Source organism: Podarcis gaigeae, assembly GCF_964106915.1.
Source record: "Podarcis gaigeae genome assembly, chromosome: 1".
NCBI classification, from domain to species: domain Eukaryota; kingdom Metazoa; phylum Chordata; class Lepidosauria; order Squamata; family Lacertidae; genus Podarcis; species Podarcis gaigeae.
In genome coordinates, this window is record NC_139678.1 from 101,833,663 (window position 1) to 101,850,671 (window position 17,009).

The following is a 17,009-nucleotide window of genomic DNA, read 5'->3' on the forward strand; positions in this document are numbered from 1 at the left end:
AGATTTCCACCAACTTTTCACCCGCATCTTGGAACCTATTTTGGATCTAAAACCATTTCTCTTCTGATCTAAAATCCTGATTTAGATACTAGATCTGAAATAAACAACAATGGCTTTGTCATTCGGGGACATTGTGGTTCATATTGATGGCATTGATGTGAGTAAAGACTCTCCTCCCTGGAAGAGAGGGGAGTGGTTGTGGGCGGGAGCCCGAGCACCGCCCCTAGCAGGGGGCGTTAGCCCCCTGCCTCCACCTCTCCTGGCTGGCGCCCACGCCCCTCGGCAAGCACCCAACCAGGTGCCTCCGAGGGGGCATGCTCAGCAGCCTTTTGCTGCAGCGTCAGCCTCTTCCCGGCCTCATTCTTCGCCATCGTCTAGGCATTGGAATAATGTGTTGTGGTGTGTCGAAGGGCTAGGTGTTGCCATCGCCTATGCCTTCAATTTTTGGGTATTCCGTTAAAGGAATCTGGCGGTCGTGTATTCTGTTCGATGCCTGCTTGGCGGGAGGCCATGGCACAACCCTCGGTGACATCAGGGGTGAGCCTATAGTTGGATTAGCATCAGCAGGCTTCACCTACTGGTGAATAAACCCACTTGTTTTAGAGATCCAATGCCTAAGCCAATACCATTTCACTGCTGTAATCAATAAAGTTGTGGCCTTTCCTTGCCCATTAACCTTATATCACGTGTCCTTGTGTATTCACTTCACATTGCAGGGGTCAGGTCCTCGAACCACAACTATAGCATTTCAGGAAGCCCATAATCATTATGGATGCCTCAGTATTCCAGCAGGTTCAACTTCCAATGTTCTGTTCTTTCCCTTATCATTCTGTTGGAGCAGAGAGCTATTCCAAACATTCTTATATCCAGTTTGATCTGATGTACCATGTACTTTATTTTCCAAGGAAGTTAGAATGCATTGCAAACCAGAATTCATTTGCTAAACATATGACAAACTATCCACAGGCTTAAGTGAATATTTTTGTCTTGAAATTATTAGAACAGAGGTGAACTTGTCACATTCTTACCAAGCATGAAAACTGCCTTCGAAGATTATTATTGCAAGTGTAAAATTTTAAGACATTAATGCAGAAGATATCATAGATTCCACGTGCTGGTTGCTCTTGTTCCAAGGGTGGCACAGATTGGTTTGAATTAAACAGGGAAGATCTCATTAGCGATTACTATTCATATTTATATGAAATTGATCCGTTGCACAACACATCAAGCGGTAACATAATAACGTATTTTAAACTGCAGTTTACTTGCCATGGAATTCTGATGAGTTGGTAATTGATAATGACTCACTTGTTCATGAGTGGTTCATTTGGTCAATTTCCTTTGATATCAGTTCAAACACACCACTTCAAAAAGTTATTATGCACAGTCAAATGGTTTTGCAAAAGGAGTCAGAACAAATAGCAAAGAATGAATGAAAAAAAATCCAAATAATTTCTTCTTTCTCAAGCAGAAAAGAATAAAATGGCACTTTCTGCAGCTAAACTTTGTACCACATTGAGGGGGAGAGTCAATTGCACAGGAGGTCAGCAAACTGAACAAAGACTAAAACTATGCTCCCAGGAAGTTGGGTGTGCTTAAAACCACTGAAATCCATTATCAGTGTGTCATTGAAACTAATCAATGTAATATTGTGATAAAATAGTACTTTTGCACACACAGGGTTGTGGGGTTTTTTAAACAATACCTTCAAGACCACACCACTGAACTCTGTTTAATTAATCAAGGAAAATGACCGCCCCAGTTCTATTTTAAAGGTCAATAACATGGATTATAATCTATGCTTCTCCCATAACAAAAACACCCTTCTCCTTGACAAATCAATCTTTTCCTGGCTGTAAGTACTATAGGTTGTGGCTAAAGGACTGGCAGTAAACCCAACAACAAGACTTGCAATCCTAAGCATGTTTACTCGGAAGTAAGCAAATGTATTCAGCAGGGCTTACTGCCTAAGAAGTTTGTATAAACTGTTAACCTAAAGCACGTACAATAATCTTGAGTTTGCAATCACAGAATTTTTGAATGTCAGTCGGAATGTCTTGAATATCAGGTCCACCACAAGCAGAGACCAACAGAGGTCAAAATGTATTTTACTGATGTACCTGCTACATGCAGATGACAACAGCAAGCTGAGACAAACTATAGGGGGAGAAAACAACCAAATATTGAACCTTGCAAGATCCTACTGGTTAAGTCTGAGTTGGAGGAGAATTCTCAAATCCTCATTGCTTGACAGTAAACAAGCCAGTAAATAATCCCTGGGGTGGGGGGCTATTCAATCCTAACACCTCAAGAGGCTATTGACTTGATTCTAACAGTAGCAGGGGTCATACAACCCCCTATGAAACATATGGAAATAAAGTGTGAGCAGGGCCATGGAGCTACATATCCTCCCCTGATGGACCCAGTAGACACACTTCCTGCCATTCATGCATTTGGCCAGTTTGTGAATGAGCACCACATGAGTGGAGCATCTTCAAATGACTGGGGAGTGGGGGCAATGGCCTAATCACATTACCTATTGATGTACATCAGTATGTGCATTGATCTTCCAGATGATGGTGGGAGGTATGCCTGGCTTGCATAGCCTTGTGATCCCCAACACACGTGCCATGAGGCTCTGTTAACCCAGGCTAAAACCATGATGGGTGTCCTGTTCTCACAAGGCTCCTGAGTAAACAGGACACTTACCAGTAGCAACACCAAGGGGGCAGCAACCAAAGCAGTGTCCAGAGCTAGGCCAAGGTCAAAGTCCAAGCAGGCAGCCTCCAGAGCAAAGGGTCATGCAAAAGGCTAAGGCACAGTAGTCCATGGTCATGTTTGGCATAGGCAGACAATCCAATAGCAGACAGGGCTGGCACATAGGCTCTGTTCCAGCAGCTCTTCCAACTCTGAATTGGGGTTTTGAGCTGGAGCTGCTGTAACCACACCCCAACCTCAGATGACTCTTATCAATTCCCTTCTCTCCAGAGGTCTCCTTGAGAGGAGAGGAGGGTCTTGCTCCTGAGAAGACATTTACTCCTGAGAAGTTATAGGTGGGCACTTCTCCAGATGGGCTAGGTTTCCATCTGATGTTCAATGGGCTTCAGATCCATTTGGCCTCAACATCACAGGCTGAACTCACCTGGGTGCAGGTGAATTATCCTCAGCCTCATCACAGGATCCCAGATTCTCACTTCCAGATGGAGCCTGACCCAGGGCTTGAGGTAAGACTGGCGCCTCCTGGCTGCCCAGCAGAAGCGTGACATCCTCCTCTGTCAAGGACTCACCTGGATGGGACATGATAATGGGGAGGGTACATGTAAATGGTTCCTCTATCTATCTATCATCTATCATCTATCTATCTATCATCTATCTATCATCTATCTATCTATCTATCATCTATCTATCATCTATCTATCTATCATCTATCTAGACAAAGTAATAATAATTAATAAATAAGAATAAAAATGTGCACCCCACCAACGAGTCCATTCCATTGTAACTATCCAACCTCCCGAAATTTCAACACCTCTTACGATGGTTTGACCCCTTTCCGTTTTAACTTGGCTGGTTTTTTATCTCTCTGCCTTTTCATCTTCCCCTCTCCTTCTCCACTAAATTAATAAAAATGTACTTTGTTGCTAAAAAAAATAGTATCTACCTAATTAAACACACAGAGAGAAATACTTTAGAAACAGGAAGCCATTAAAGTAAACAAACATTTGATTACAAATTCTAGCAGGCACCAGCTTACATCTGTTGCTAACCAGGTGTCTGATATTAATGTGATAGATATATTAATTGCCTGTTTTTAAGAGCTGCTTGGATTGGTGTGGGTGTGTGACCTTTGTGGATGTCTCTCACATTTTGTCTCTCTCCATAGTAGAGGACATGCTTTGCCTTCAGAAAGTTGCATGGTCAATCCTAGTATCTTCAGTTGAAATATACAGTGGTACCTCGGGTCACAGATGCTTCAGGTTTCAGACGCTTCAGGTTACAGACTCCGCTAACCCAGAAATAGTACCTCGGGTTAAGAACTTTACCTCAGGATGAGAACAGAAATTGTGCTCCGGCGGCGTGGCGGCAGCGGGAGGCCCCATTAGCTAAAGTGGTACCTCAAGTTAAGAACAGTTTCAGGTTAAGAACGGACCTCCAGAACGAATTAAGTTCTTAACCCGAGGTACCACTGTATTTTATGTGAAAGTGGCTGAGACCCTAGAGAGCTGCCACCTGTCAGAATAGCAAAAACTGGGCTAGACAAGCAAATAGCCTTACATGGCATAAGGCTGCTCCCTGCCTATGTAAAACAAAAATGCTCAATGTATAACTTCCCCATGGCCCACCACATTCTAGAGAGGCCAGTTTTAATGCCTCCAAGTTCCAGTAAGCTCATGCTTCCCTCCAACGTAACATTTTCCTATATTCCTAAACACTGAGAAGTTGTCGTTTGAACAGTTTGCCACTGAACAGGATAGGAAATTATTTATTTCCACAGATCTCTGTGTTAATGTTGGCATTGTGGTGGGCTTTGGATCATGGCCAATGGGGGGAAATCCAGTATTAAAGAGTTCAAGTGGAATCTTTGTTAACAAGAAGAATGACTTGGGGATTAAGGTAAAGCCTGACTACTATATGGGAATCTACAGAATGCTCTGTTGCAGGGATGTGGAAGGAAGGAAGGAAGGAAGGAAGGAAGGAAGGAAGGAAGGAAGGAGCAGAAGCCCATCTGACTGCATTGCCCTGGCCATTCTGGTGGTTCCCGACAAAATATTAAAATATTAAAAACACGATACAACATGAACCATTAAAAACTTCCCTGAACAGGGCTGACTGGCTATTGGCCATGCTGGCTGGGTCTAACAGGATGTAAGGAGCCACCAGTTCCCTCTATTGGCTGAATTACAAGAAACTCCTTTGGCTCCTTTGAGAACTCCTATGTTCCATGCAGCCGAGTATTCAACAATTGCTTCTAGAAGCAAACCTCTATCTTGAGAAAGCAACAATAAGCAATTTAATTCTGTTCAGACCAAAATAGTGATAAACAAGGGTAATAGTTTTAAAAACAAAACAACCAGAAACCTTTCCCCAAAGAGTGCTAGAAATCCTAATTTAGTGACGGGAAGCTACTTTCTATAAGTAGAAATACAGTAATTTAATAATCTTGGCTTAGCAGTTTTCACTACAGAAAATTAACCAATTCATTATTGCTTATAATTTGCTGAGGCATAGCTGCCATATTTGTAAAATCAGCAGGTTGAGAAAAGGAACTAAAATGCAAGTTTAAAAATGAATGTTCTCATTTCTCCCCCTCCGCCGCCTCCTCCTCCTTCTTGGACACAAATGACACAATTACTTAGCTCCCTCTAGTGTCACTTTCTAAAACAAACTTCCCAGTAATGATTGCATTTCCCTCCTCTAATCTTAGGAGCAAATTAAAAATTCACTTGGCAATAATTAACTAGTGAAGTCTCAAAGGGTTTGGTAAGATTGTCAGGGACTGAAGCTGGATTCAAGTAGTGTCACACTAACAAAAGAGGGTCAAATGTAGGCTTTTTTTTACAACAACAAAAATATGACAGCAGTCTTCTGGAGTCGTATTGTTTGAACAATTGAGGTACATGCCAATAAAGAACAGCAGTCAGGGAGCAGTGATAACAAATGTAACCGATCTATCATAGTCATGACATTTGAAGTACCATTATTACAGCAGTATTCATTTTCCCATTTAAACCCATCAGTTTCAGGACTGGTAATTTGGATTCCCCCCCCCCCCTTAAAGAAGGCACTCTAGGCAGAAACACGGCAACTAGAATTTACTACTCTGGCATCAGAGTAGATGGAGGGCCTGAATGTATGGAGTATTGGCCATGCAAAAATAAACATGTTATCAACAGTCCCAGGATCACAAACAGCCCCATCTAAGATTTGCTGCACCAACAAATATGAAAAAAGGCTTTGAATGGTAGCACAGCAGCCACTGCAATGTCAGAAAATGCCATGGTACTCTAGTGATGTGAAGATTTCTCACAACTCTTCTCACTGGGATTTAAATTAACCTTTCCTTACAAAGATGTTGGCATATGTCTTCTAGAATATTGTCATCTGTGTGGTGGTAAAGAATATCCACAAATTTCAGTCATTTTTAATTAACTGCTCTATTTGAGAGTTTGAGAAAAATATATATTCCCCAAATTCCACCGAAATCCTTCAATGTGAGGTATTATTTTGCTCTAGCTGATGGAATATGCTGAGGTAAAAGTCCGTTCCCCCCAATAAAACTAATACATAGAAAAAGATTTAAGGGCCTTCTGAAAACCAAAGAGAACCTAGAACAATTTTTTTCTCAAAGTTTTCCCCATTGATTCCTGTGTTTGCTGTACTTTTTTACTCTACTCCGTTGAAAGTATTGGGTTGATGACAAACAAACACACAAAATGCACAAAGATTGCTGTGAGGAATTCTACTAGTCTAAGCTATATTGGATTTTGGCTTGGGGGAGTAAAACGGCCATAAAACCCTTTATTATTATTATTATTATTATTAGTAGTAGTAGTAGTAGTAGTAGTATGCTTGGATATATATTCAAGGTTTTTATATACATTTTATATGCAATTACATTTATATTATATTATATTATATTATATTATATTATATTATATTATATTATATTATATACATTTTAAAAGTAGCTGATCTATTCCAACAACATTTGATGTGTTTATATACTTCATAATAATATAGCAACATTGTCATAAAAACAGTCACTTAAAATATTTTAAAATATTTAAATATTTAAATATTTAAAAATATTTAAAATAATGTACGGCCACCTCATAATGGTCACTTATATTCTGTAACATCGAGGAGGCGCTTGTCTTCTACTGTTCTCCCTAGCTAGTACTATTCCAGTTATTTAGATTTACAGTGTGAGGAACTCATCATGCATTTGCAGAAGAGTCCTGCTTGCTTTCAGTGCAACATGGTTTCCTAAGGGAGTTTAAAACACACCACTTAAGACTGAGCAGTCTTTTAAAGCAGGCCCAGTCCTTAGATACGTCAATCTCTGTTGAGGTTGGCTCTGAAGCAGTGTCTGTGTCATCTTGATGAGAAAGGCTAGTCATGAAACTAACTTAACAATTGCAAAATAAACTGCACGCAATTAAAAGTAGCACTATAAATAAACCTACAAAAATACCTGCCTCAAATAGTTCTGCATTGTTTCTTTTAGATGCTCACATTTTCTTAGCCTGTGTTTTCTGGACCGACTAGTCTAGGTCTCCTTACCCTAGGTCAATAGAAGGGATGGGCAACCTGTGTCACTACCACCCTCAGATCAGTCCCAGTCAGCCAGAATGGCCAGTGGTCATGGATGATGGAAGTTGTAGTCCAGCAATATTAGAAGGACCAGTGGTTCCTCACCTCTAAACAAAATGGATGAGATAGTACTAAGAAGTCTTCTGGTTCCTTCAACTTGACAAGTAAAATAGGTTCAAACATTCGTCAAGCAGAGCTCACTGGCAGAGCACTCATTTTGCAGGCAAAAGTCCCAGGTCCAATCCCTGCATCTTCAGTGAAATCTAGAAAAGAAGCGCTGAGAAGTTGCCAGCAGTCTGTGTAAACAGTACTGAGCTAGACAGATCAGTGCTGTGACTTAGTTTAAGATCCACATTGCCCTTCCCTAAGCCAATTGGCTTGAATTCTGGTGCTCTTGTAAATCTTTACCAGTATATGGGCTTGTGAACACTTATTGCGCCTACCTGGAGATCTGGAGAGCTTGACATTCAGCACATTAGTACCATCAAGCTCTGCTCATTCTATTCTTACTGTTCTTTCCATAAATTGGGTGTCCTTTCTCACTTTGTCTTTCCCTCTCTCTCTCTGTCTCCCTCTCTCCCTCTAAGTAGGCCCAAGCAATTGTGGCACAGGACATGTGGTTTTTCCTGACCTGAGTCTCCCACAATGCATCTTCTTCATTATGTTTAGGAAGAGAAAGACATGAAATGATCTTCATCTATAGTAAGAGAATTTGTGGATTTGCACCCTTAAATGCCCCAACGTTTAATGCAGTTAGAAAAGGGGAGAAATCAGGCATAGTGGAATGGGGTCATGGCATTGCCAAACTTAGCTTTTGCTAAAAGAAATTAGCAAAACCAATTTGAAAAGTATGCGTGATAAAAGCTTGAATGAAACCAATGCCGCAAATTGTTGTAGGATATCATTGGCATTTTTTTACCTTATCCCAATACATTCCTTTAATTCTTTGGGTTGGAGAAATGCATTTAATTTCCCTCCATTCATCTTAAATCTTTAAATCTTCTTTCATTTTGTAGCTAACACAGGGTTTGTTGTAGTCATAATGAGATATGAGCACACACCATGTACCATGCCTACACATGGAAGCATGGCGCTAAACAGATCCTGGGACTCAATGCCAGTTGGCCAATATGATCACATGAATATCCTATGGACACAGCCTACAGTACTCTCAATCAAGAAGAACCTTATCCAGATACCAGGAAAACTGGTTTTACTGACGTATTTCGAAATTCCTGCTATTCTGAACCAATGTTAACCCCCAACTATTTCATTTGGGTGAAAATAATTTCTTAAGCCATGCCCCCTGGTGGAGGAAGAGGGGGCGGGGGAGCGCGCTGCCCCTGGCAGCGCGATCCCAGTGGGGTGCCATCACGGCTGTCCAACCTGCGCTGGGCGCCACGCCCCCGCAGGTTGCACACCACACCTCCAGGGCATCGTGCCATGCCCCCGGGATGCACACCACACCCCTGCGGGTGGCATGCCATGCCCCCGGGATACGTGGAAACCAGGCTCCCACCTGCTCTCCGCCCCCTGGTGCTGGAGCATGAAGCTCCACCACTGGCCATGCCCCTCTTCACATTTGCATCTGTGTTTTCACTAAGTATCTGAAGATGTAGAGGGGATAATACTGTACTCCATGGAACCTATCCCTGTTCTGCCCGTAACGTGGCAATATTGCCTACAAGGGTACAGATGTATGCAAGCGGGCATTTCTCTGATGAGGACCTCTGGTTGCACAGGTGTCCAGGTGATATGAACCACCCACATGTACATAAGTTTTCACATGTCCTGCTCAATGGTGAGACTAGCACAGCTATGGCTGGAGTGCATCCAATATGGCACTGTCCCACACATCCACACATTTCGCCAGCGAGATATATATATATATATATATATATATATATATATATGCTTTCGTAGATTTTCACGGGTACAGGAATGCAGGTTTTGGTGTCCTCAATGTTTGAGTTCCTATAAATACTGTAGAGGGGGTGTGGTGTCTAGCCTCCAATGTTCTGGGCAGAGAGGAAGTTCCCAGGCTAGTGTGCCTTTTCTTCTTTTGTTCCTTAATTACTTGAGAGATACCTTGAGTGATTTCTTGAGTGATATCCTGAGTACCACTCTGTTCCCGCTCTGTTCCAGTAACAAGAAGCCGAAAGCACCAGCCTGAAGATGACGAGTGAGACCTCGTCGAAACGTCGCCTAGACACCCCAACTTTTACACGGGAAGACACCCGAGGACACCAAAACCTGCATATATATATATATATATATATAATGTTTAGGGGTGCTCTCATGTTGACTCAAAAAAATAACCATTTTCTAGTTGAAATTGGGAAAAATAAATACAGTAAATGGATAAAAGTACTAAGATTAAAAAATGTTTAGGGGTATGCGTACCAATCCGTCCCCCTAGAAAAAAAGCACTGCATTTAGTATATGTGTGCAAGTACTCATAAAGAGGGCTGTAGTATCCTTCCTTCTTGCTTTGGTTGCTTATGGGATTTAGGGATATGGCCTAGGAATGGCCAGAAAGTATGTTTCACATTTTTCCTCCATCATGACTGTGTGCAAGCTTGTATTCAATACCAAGTATTTAGATCAGCACATATCTGTATTGAACAACCATAGCCTTGTCCTCTTCTGTCTCTTCTACACTGAGATGCTTGGCTCTCTGTAATAACAAACAACAATAATCCGAAAGCCAACGTGTCCACAGTTACTCTTCCTGTGACCTTCATGAGCCGAGCTGATGAAATATTACGTATAATTTTATTAGAAAGGAAGAAAGGTGTTTGACAGATGAATTCTGCTGCTGTAATTTCCACAATGAATGATACTTTCCCCAATGCTGCCGCAGCACCTGCTGCTAAGTACAAAGATGATTAGCCACAAACTAACCCACTACAGAATTATTATCAGTATATATTTGCGTGATGAAGAACTAATGGGAATTATGCAGATTGCATTTCCTTCCCTGCTGAAGGCAACCAACCTTCACCATCAATAGCAAACTGAAAAGCGATCTCAGATGTGAAAGAACAACAGAGGTGGAGGGCATCTGTTGTTATTAATAATAATAATAATAGTAATAGTAGTAGTAGTAGTAATATTAGTAGTAGTAGTATTTCCAAATAGATCCTTTGATTATTCTGAGGCTTGAAGACACATGTTTCTTTCTCATGTAATTATATGACAAGAAATCCAAGTATCGCTTTTAAAAGCTTAATAATTTCCAGAGCATGCTAATAGAGTTAAATAGAAAGTAGCCCCACTGCTTTAATGTAGCATCTCGAGCCACTGCACATCAAAGAGGCTTTTTATAACTCCACCAGTATGTAGTGCAAACCAGTAGCAATTGGCCTCCATAATCACATTAGGAAAGCTGCTTTGAATGTTCTCTCTGTAGTGGAAGTATTAAAGGCTGATTTTACTCAATGGAAGTTTATTTCTGCTTCTGCGTAGATAGGCCCTCTGGCTATTCCTTTGCATGCCTTAGCAAAATTACACTGTGGAACTGACTGTCCTGTGTGGAAACAAGCACAGGCCATGATGTGACTACACAACATTGGAAGGGGAAGACCTCATTCTTTAGCCTGTGATTATGCCCAAGAGCCATTTGCCACAGCCAGTTGGGGCAGCTGACATCCTATGAGCACATGCAGATGGAAATTTCTCAGCCCATAGCTGCTGCTTTATGTTGAGACATCCTGCCGGATTACAGCATTTTGTCCCAGTCAAGTTATTTCTAGGGATGAGTGGCTCACTCTATTTCCCAGCCCAGCACATATCATTTTATTTATTGATTTGATTTCTTATCTGCCCTTCCTCATCAGAAGGTCCCAGGGTAGGTTGCAACAATAAAACACACAATTAAAAAAACAGTCATTATCATGACAATGGCTCCAAAAGCTGTTCCAAATGGAACAAAACAATGTATATTTTCCAGTGTGCACTTGTAAATTCATCACATCCTATTTCCATATTAACCTCTGGAATTCTTTTTTTAAAAAGTGGACAAAATAACATTTAAATTTATATTTTCAAATGTAAATATTTTCTCTCAAAATATGCATTTTAAAACAGTTTGTGAGGCTTTTCTTTCTTATTTACCTTTTAAAGATGAAAACATTGGGAAGTACCAAAGTTATTTTTTAAAAAATGTATTTTTATTAAAGATTTTCTTGGTTTACAAAAGTATGTGCAATCTCTCTCTCTCTCTCTCTCTCTCTCTCTCTTTTCAAGTAACGTTTTTTACAGATAAATTTACTGCCCAGTAGCCTGAGAAGTGTTAAGTCAGTTCATATTAGACTTTGCAAATACAAAAAGTTCTCAAGCATCAATTGTTGTTCGTTGTGAGTATGAAATCCCTAATGCACAACCAAAACTCCAGCACCTGCAGAGGTCCATTCATTTCAAAGAAGAAGGCCACTATGCATGCAAACAGATGCATGCGCACAGCAGTCTTCTCCACTGAAATGAATGGGGAAGCTCTCTGCTTGCAAAGGAACTGAAACATGTGGGGCTCTTTACTGGAACACATCTATGAAATGATCAAGTTACCTGACTGAAAATAGGAAAACACTGAAAGCCACAACCCTATGCCCAGTTTCCTGGGAGTGAGATCCATTAAACTCAATGGGGCTTACTTTTGAGTAGATACATACAGGATTCCTCCAATTCTGAGGGTTAGCATGGAGCTGTAGTGACACTTTCCTTCCTGCAACCTAAACTGGTTTTTATATGAGATTTCTACAGATTGCATCCTGGTACACTAATAAAGTTTAAACTACAGTAGTACCTCGGGTTACAAATGCTTCAGGTTACATACGCTTCAGGTTACAGACTCCGCTAAGCCAGAAATAGTACCTCGGGTTAAGAACTTTGCTTCAAGATGAGAACAGAAATTGTGCTCCAGCGGCCTGGCAGCAGCAGGAGGCCCCATTAGCTAAAGTGTTGCTTCAGGTTAAGAACAGTTTCAGGTTAAGAATGGACCTCCGGAACTAATTAAGTTCTTAACCCAAGGTACCACTGTATTGGCAAATTCAGGAGTACGTTTGAAAATGTGATCATAACACAGGAAAGGCTATAGCCCACTAGGGATCCAGAGCCTTCTTTTCCATCTAAATGGTACCAACCAATTCTTCTAGCTTCTAGACCAGGCATAGGCAAACTCCAACCCTCCAGATGTTTGGGACTACAATTCCCATCATCCCTGACCACTGGTCCTGTTAGCTAGGGATGATGGGAATTGTAGTCCCAAGCATCTGGAGAGCTGGAGTTTGCCTATGCCTGTTATAGACTTTAGTTTCTCCTACCTGACTCCTCCTCCTTTGTCTCACCTCAGCTCCATTACAGCTACAGAAGACCAGGAACCATCCTGCAAGAAAGGTCTGGCTTTCTGAAAGAACCACAGATATATCAATAAAATGCTATGAATACTTTTCAGTCAAGTGGTAATTCTATGATTCCATAACTGGGGCTCCAAAAATAGAATCACTTTGAATACAGAGCCCATTCATTCATTCATTCCCCCAGCTCCTCAGGCAATTGCTGTGGGATGAGGGAAACACTGAGTAAAGGCCTATTTCCCCCACTCCCATACTTCCCTTTTGATGCTCCTGGGGAGCCTTCCCCAATGTACTGGGGACTCAGCATCTGAAGCCTGGTCCACTCAAGAAGATTCCCTGTACAATTTAGAACCCTAGAGCAGACTTCCATTGCAGGCGTTTAGTCAATGGAAGACATGCTGGTGAAAATGGGGTCGATGGGTTAATCCTCACTCTCAGCCTTGCACTATTGTAATCACGTGGTGGGAGAGAATTAACTGAATGGGGCTTTAGAACTGTGATCTTTCAGAGTTCTCAATCACTCAAATAAGCTACTTAAGTTCTCTACTGTACGCATTCAGCCCCAGACATGTGGCATGCTGCAGGAATGAAGATGTGGGAAGGGTTGAGTTCAATTGAGTCATCCCTACTCTCCCTGTTGCATGATGATATTTGTGTGGGAAGTGGGGGGAGGAAAGTGAATAGGGCAAGTTTAATATTTCAGATGGGGGGGAGACCAGCAACATGCAGGAAAACAAAACAGACACTATGAGGCACAAATGTGGGAATGCCCGTTTCAGTTTGGCCATGTAGGTTTGTCTATGGCTGGTTTGAATCAAACTAAATGCTTGAAATTACTTGTTTGACGAAGGCAGCTCTTCACTCAAAACACTAAAAGGAAAAAGCAGCTTCAAATCATCGTAAAGGGAAAATGCATATGATTGAAATAGTGCAGCCTTAATAAAGGCATCCATTAAGTTGGTTCCCTGTAAATAACTGTGTCACAATTAGTTGTCCGACACCATTTTGGTCCACATAATTCATTTACAACTTAGGGTGGTTTTTTTTAAGAAAATTAAAATTAAATAAATAGTTTACGCAAGCAATTCCAAGAGCTGCAGTTCTTTTTGCATCTTCTAAATATACAGAATACTTATGGGAAGAAGAATCAACTGCCTGTTTGATTAATTGCCTTAGTCACATATTAAAAACTTTTGCTTCTTATCCCATTAAAAGTAACACTAATGAGCTATGGCTGTGACCTTCAAGCAGAAAGGCACATGCGCCTCAACCCCTTCAATATTTACCACCCAAATTTAATCTTTATAATGGAAGCCTTAAAAGGAATCTGATAGAAAATACTAAGAGCTGCTCCAAAACTAAAACACTTAGGGAAGATTTTGATTAATGCCTCGTGATTAATCAATTGATTAATATAGTTTTCAATACAGATGTTAGGACACTGTCTACTTTAATCAACCATTCTGAAAACAGAAAAGACAAATGATCTATTTTTGTGTCAATTTCCCTCCCCAAAAAAGCCTATTTTAGCAGTTATGTAAATTATGACATCAACCCTACTTAGTATGCCTTAATTTCCCCCATACATTAAAAACCTTTAAGCATTGGAACTATTAATTAAATAATTGTCACCCCTTTTGGCAGGACTTCTTTAAAGCTAATGAGAGAGTGGGAGGGAGGGGGGGAAGAGAGAGATTTAACCAAATGAGTGCTCTATACTTTTAAAAGAAATTGTTTCAGCATTACACTATAATCCATATTTAAAGCCCTCCCAATATTTTTGTTTAACTCTGAGGCAGCTTCTAATTTGTGATTATGCTCTCCACCATACTAAAACTGAAATCTTTATTTCAGTCAAAAATAATCACCCTGTAATTACCATGACAAACTGCCCAGGCTGTATCATTGTGGCCATTTCGACTAATGATATTGTATTATAATGCCTAGCAATAGACTTCAAATGGAAAATATAATTATGTGCATTAGTTTGTCTAAGCATTTATAAGATCACATATCCATCAGTTATCAGGCTTCATAAAAAAAACTATACATCACTGTCACTGCTAGTTTTGTTATTGGAAATGTGGGCCTTTATAAACTGGATCCCAAGCTCTGAACCATGGAAGCCAAACCCATATAAAATGATTCTTTTTTTATTGATGGCATATGCAAACAAACCTCTTGCTTCTACAATGAATATTTAACCAAAGTCTTCATTCTCATTATTTAAACCCACTGTTTCTTATCTTGTTGTCAGTGGGCATAGTGAGCAATTATTTTTGTTCCCTCAACACTTTATTCCTGGATTTAACGTGCTGAGGTCTAATTTCTAGCTTAATGGAGTAGCAGTGAGCAAAGGTACAGAGAACCTGAGTTTTATCAGACGACATCATTGCCTCCCTTTGAGCTAAATGGATCTAAATTGACAGGAAGGAGTCACAGGCACATGGCGCCTAAGTTGGATATACAGAAGGCTGGTTGTCTAACTTTAGGGGCAAAAAACAAACTGGGAACTGAGCATGCAAAGGACCATGCTGACAAAACAGTGAATTGGCAGACTTGTGAGGAACAGGCATTGGCAGTCTAATAGCACCTAATACTTAAAACAGACCAACATATATAATTAATAGAATCATAAAGTTGTAGAGTTGGACAGCTGAAGCACAGCCATCATCTAGTCTGACCCCCTGCAATGCAGGAATCTCAAGTAGATCATACGTGACAGATGGCCATCTAACTGTCAAACAGCTCCTACAGTCAAAAAATTCTTCCTGATGTTTAGCTGGAATCTCCTTTCTTGTAACATTGATTCTGGTCCTACCCTCTGGAGCAGGGAAAGACAAGCTTGCTCCATTGTATATAGATTTATTAATTTTTTAAAAAAAGAAGAAGAAGAAGCTGCATCATACGGAGTCAGATCATTGCTCCATCTACCTGTCTGGGACTGGGCAGAGGAGGAATGGTGGAGACCGCCTCCCCAGCCTGACCCTTCCAGAGAAGAGGAAGGCAGTTCAGAATTACAACAGGGGTTTGAGGGAGGTCACAGCTCAGAGGAAGATGAGGGGGAAAGTTGGGAAATAATGGGAGAGGAGGAGACAGAGCTGGAACAGCTGCCTAACACGTTGTCACTAGAAAGCATTCCAGACCCTCCATCTCCCAGAACCCGGTGAGACTTAAAAGTAGGAGAGCAAAGAGCTTGAAGACAGAAGGCACTTAGCAGCACCCATAGAGTAGGTGATGAGGATGACGAATGAGGAAGTGGGAGAGAAGGGGGGTGGAGATTCGCTCGGGACAATGCCATTATACAAGAGGTTGGGTTCTATATCCTCTCTCTGTAAAGTTTGAAATAAAAAAGGATGGTAAGAAACTTTTCCTTGTCTTTGTATGTTCCTGTGGGAGTTGCTTGCAGCCTCCTGCCACTACCTCAGTGTTTTGTACTCTGAGTGGTAGAAGATCTCCAGGGTTTCAGATAAGAGACATTCCTAGCCCTGCCTGGATATTCCAGGGATTGAAGCTGGAAGCTCCTGCATGCAACACAGATGCCATGCTACTGAGCCACAATTCTTCCCCTTCTCACTTCAAAACTTTGCTTAAAACACTGAAGTGTCTTCCACAAGTGGCTCTAGCAGTGAGACCCAACATTTTCTGGAAATTCAGCAGCAGGCCAGTGATCCAATGCTCTTGGGCTTCTTATATACGGTCTATGAACGATTGGGTCATTTGGTTAATACCCACAGGGTTTGTGAGCTGGCCAGAGTAGGTAGTTCCTAAGTGCCATAGGCCTACCAGAAGGAGCCAGCTTACTCCAGAGTAAGTGTTTTCAAGATGAAAGCCAAACGCAGGGACAGCATCTTAAAGACTAACATATTTATTCTGGTGTGTTCTTTCATCAGCAACAGTCCACATCATCAGATGCATGACTGCAATCCATGGAAGCTTATGCCATAATAAATCCCTTAGCCTTTAAGGTGCTACAGGGATTCTTTGTTGCTTTTCTGCAGAAGACTAACACGGCTACGCTTCTAGAAATAACCCAATACAAATTTGTTTGGCATGATTCCTTAAAGAGTTAAAGTGAAACCAGAATATTGTGGGCCCTATACTTCTTTCTTTTTGTAAACATAACAGAAAAGAGAGAGGAGAAGAGAGAAGGCTTATTTCTTATCACTGCAATGAAACATGGAAATTAAGCCAATCTGTAAATTGCCTCCAGCCTATTCACTTAATGTTAGATGCCATAGTCTTTTATATCATCTGAAAGAAATGTTCTGAAGGATAATTTTTCATGTCTCTTAATCTTCAAATCATGATTGGTTGTCTTGCTGAAAGGTGTGCTATAGT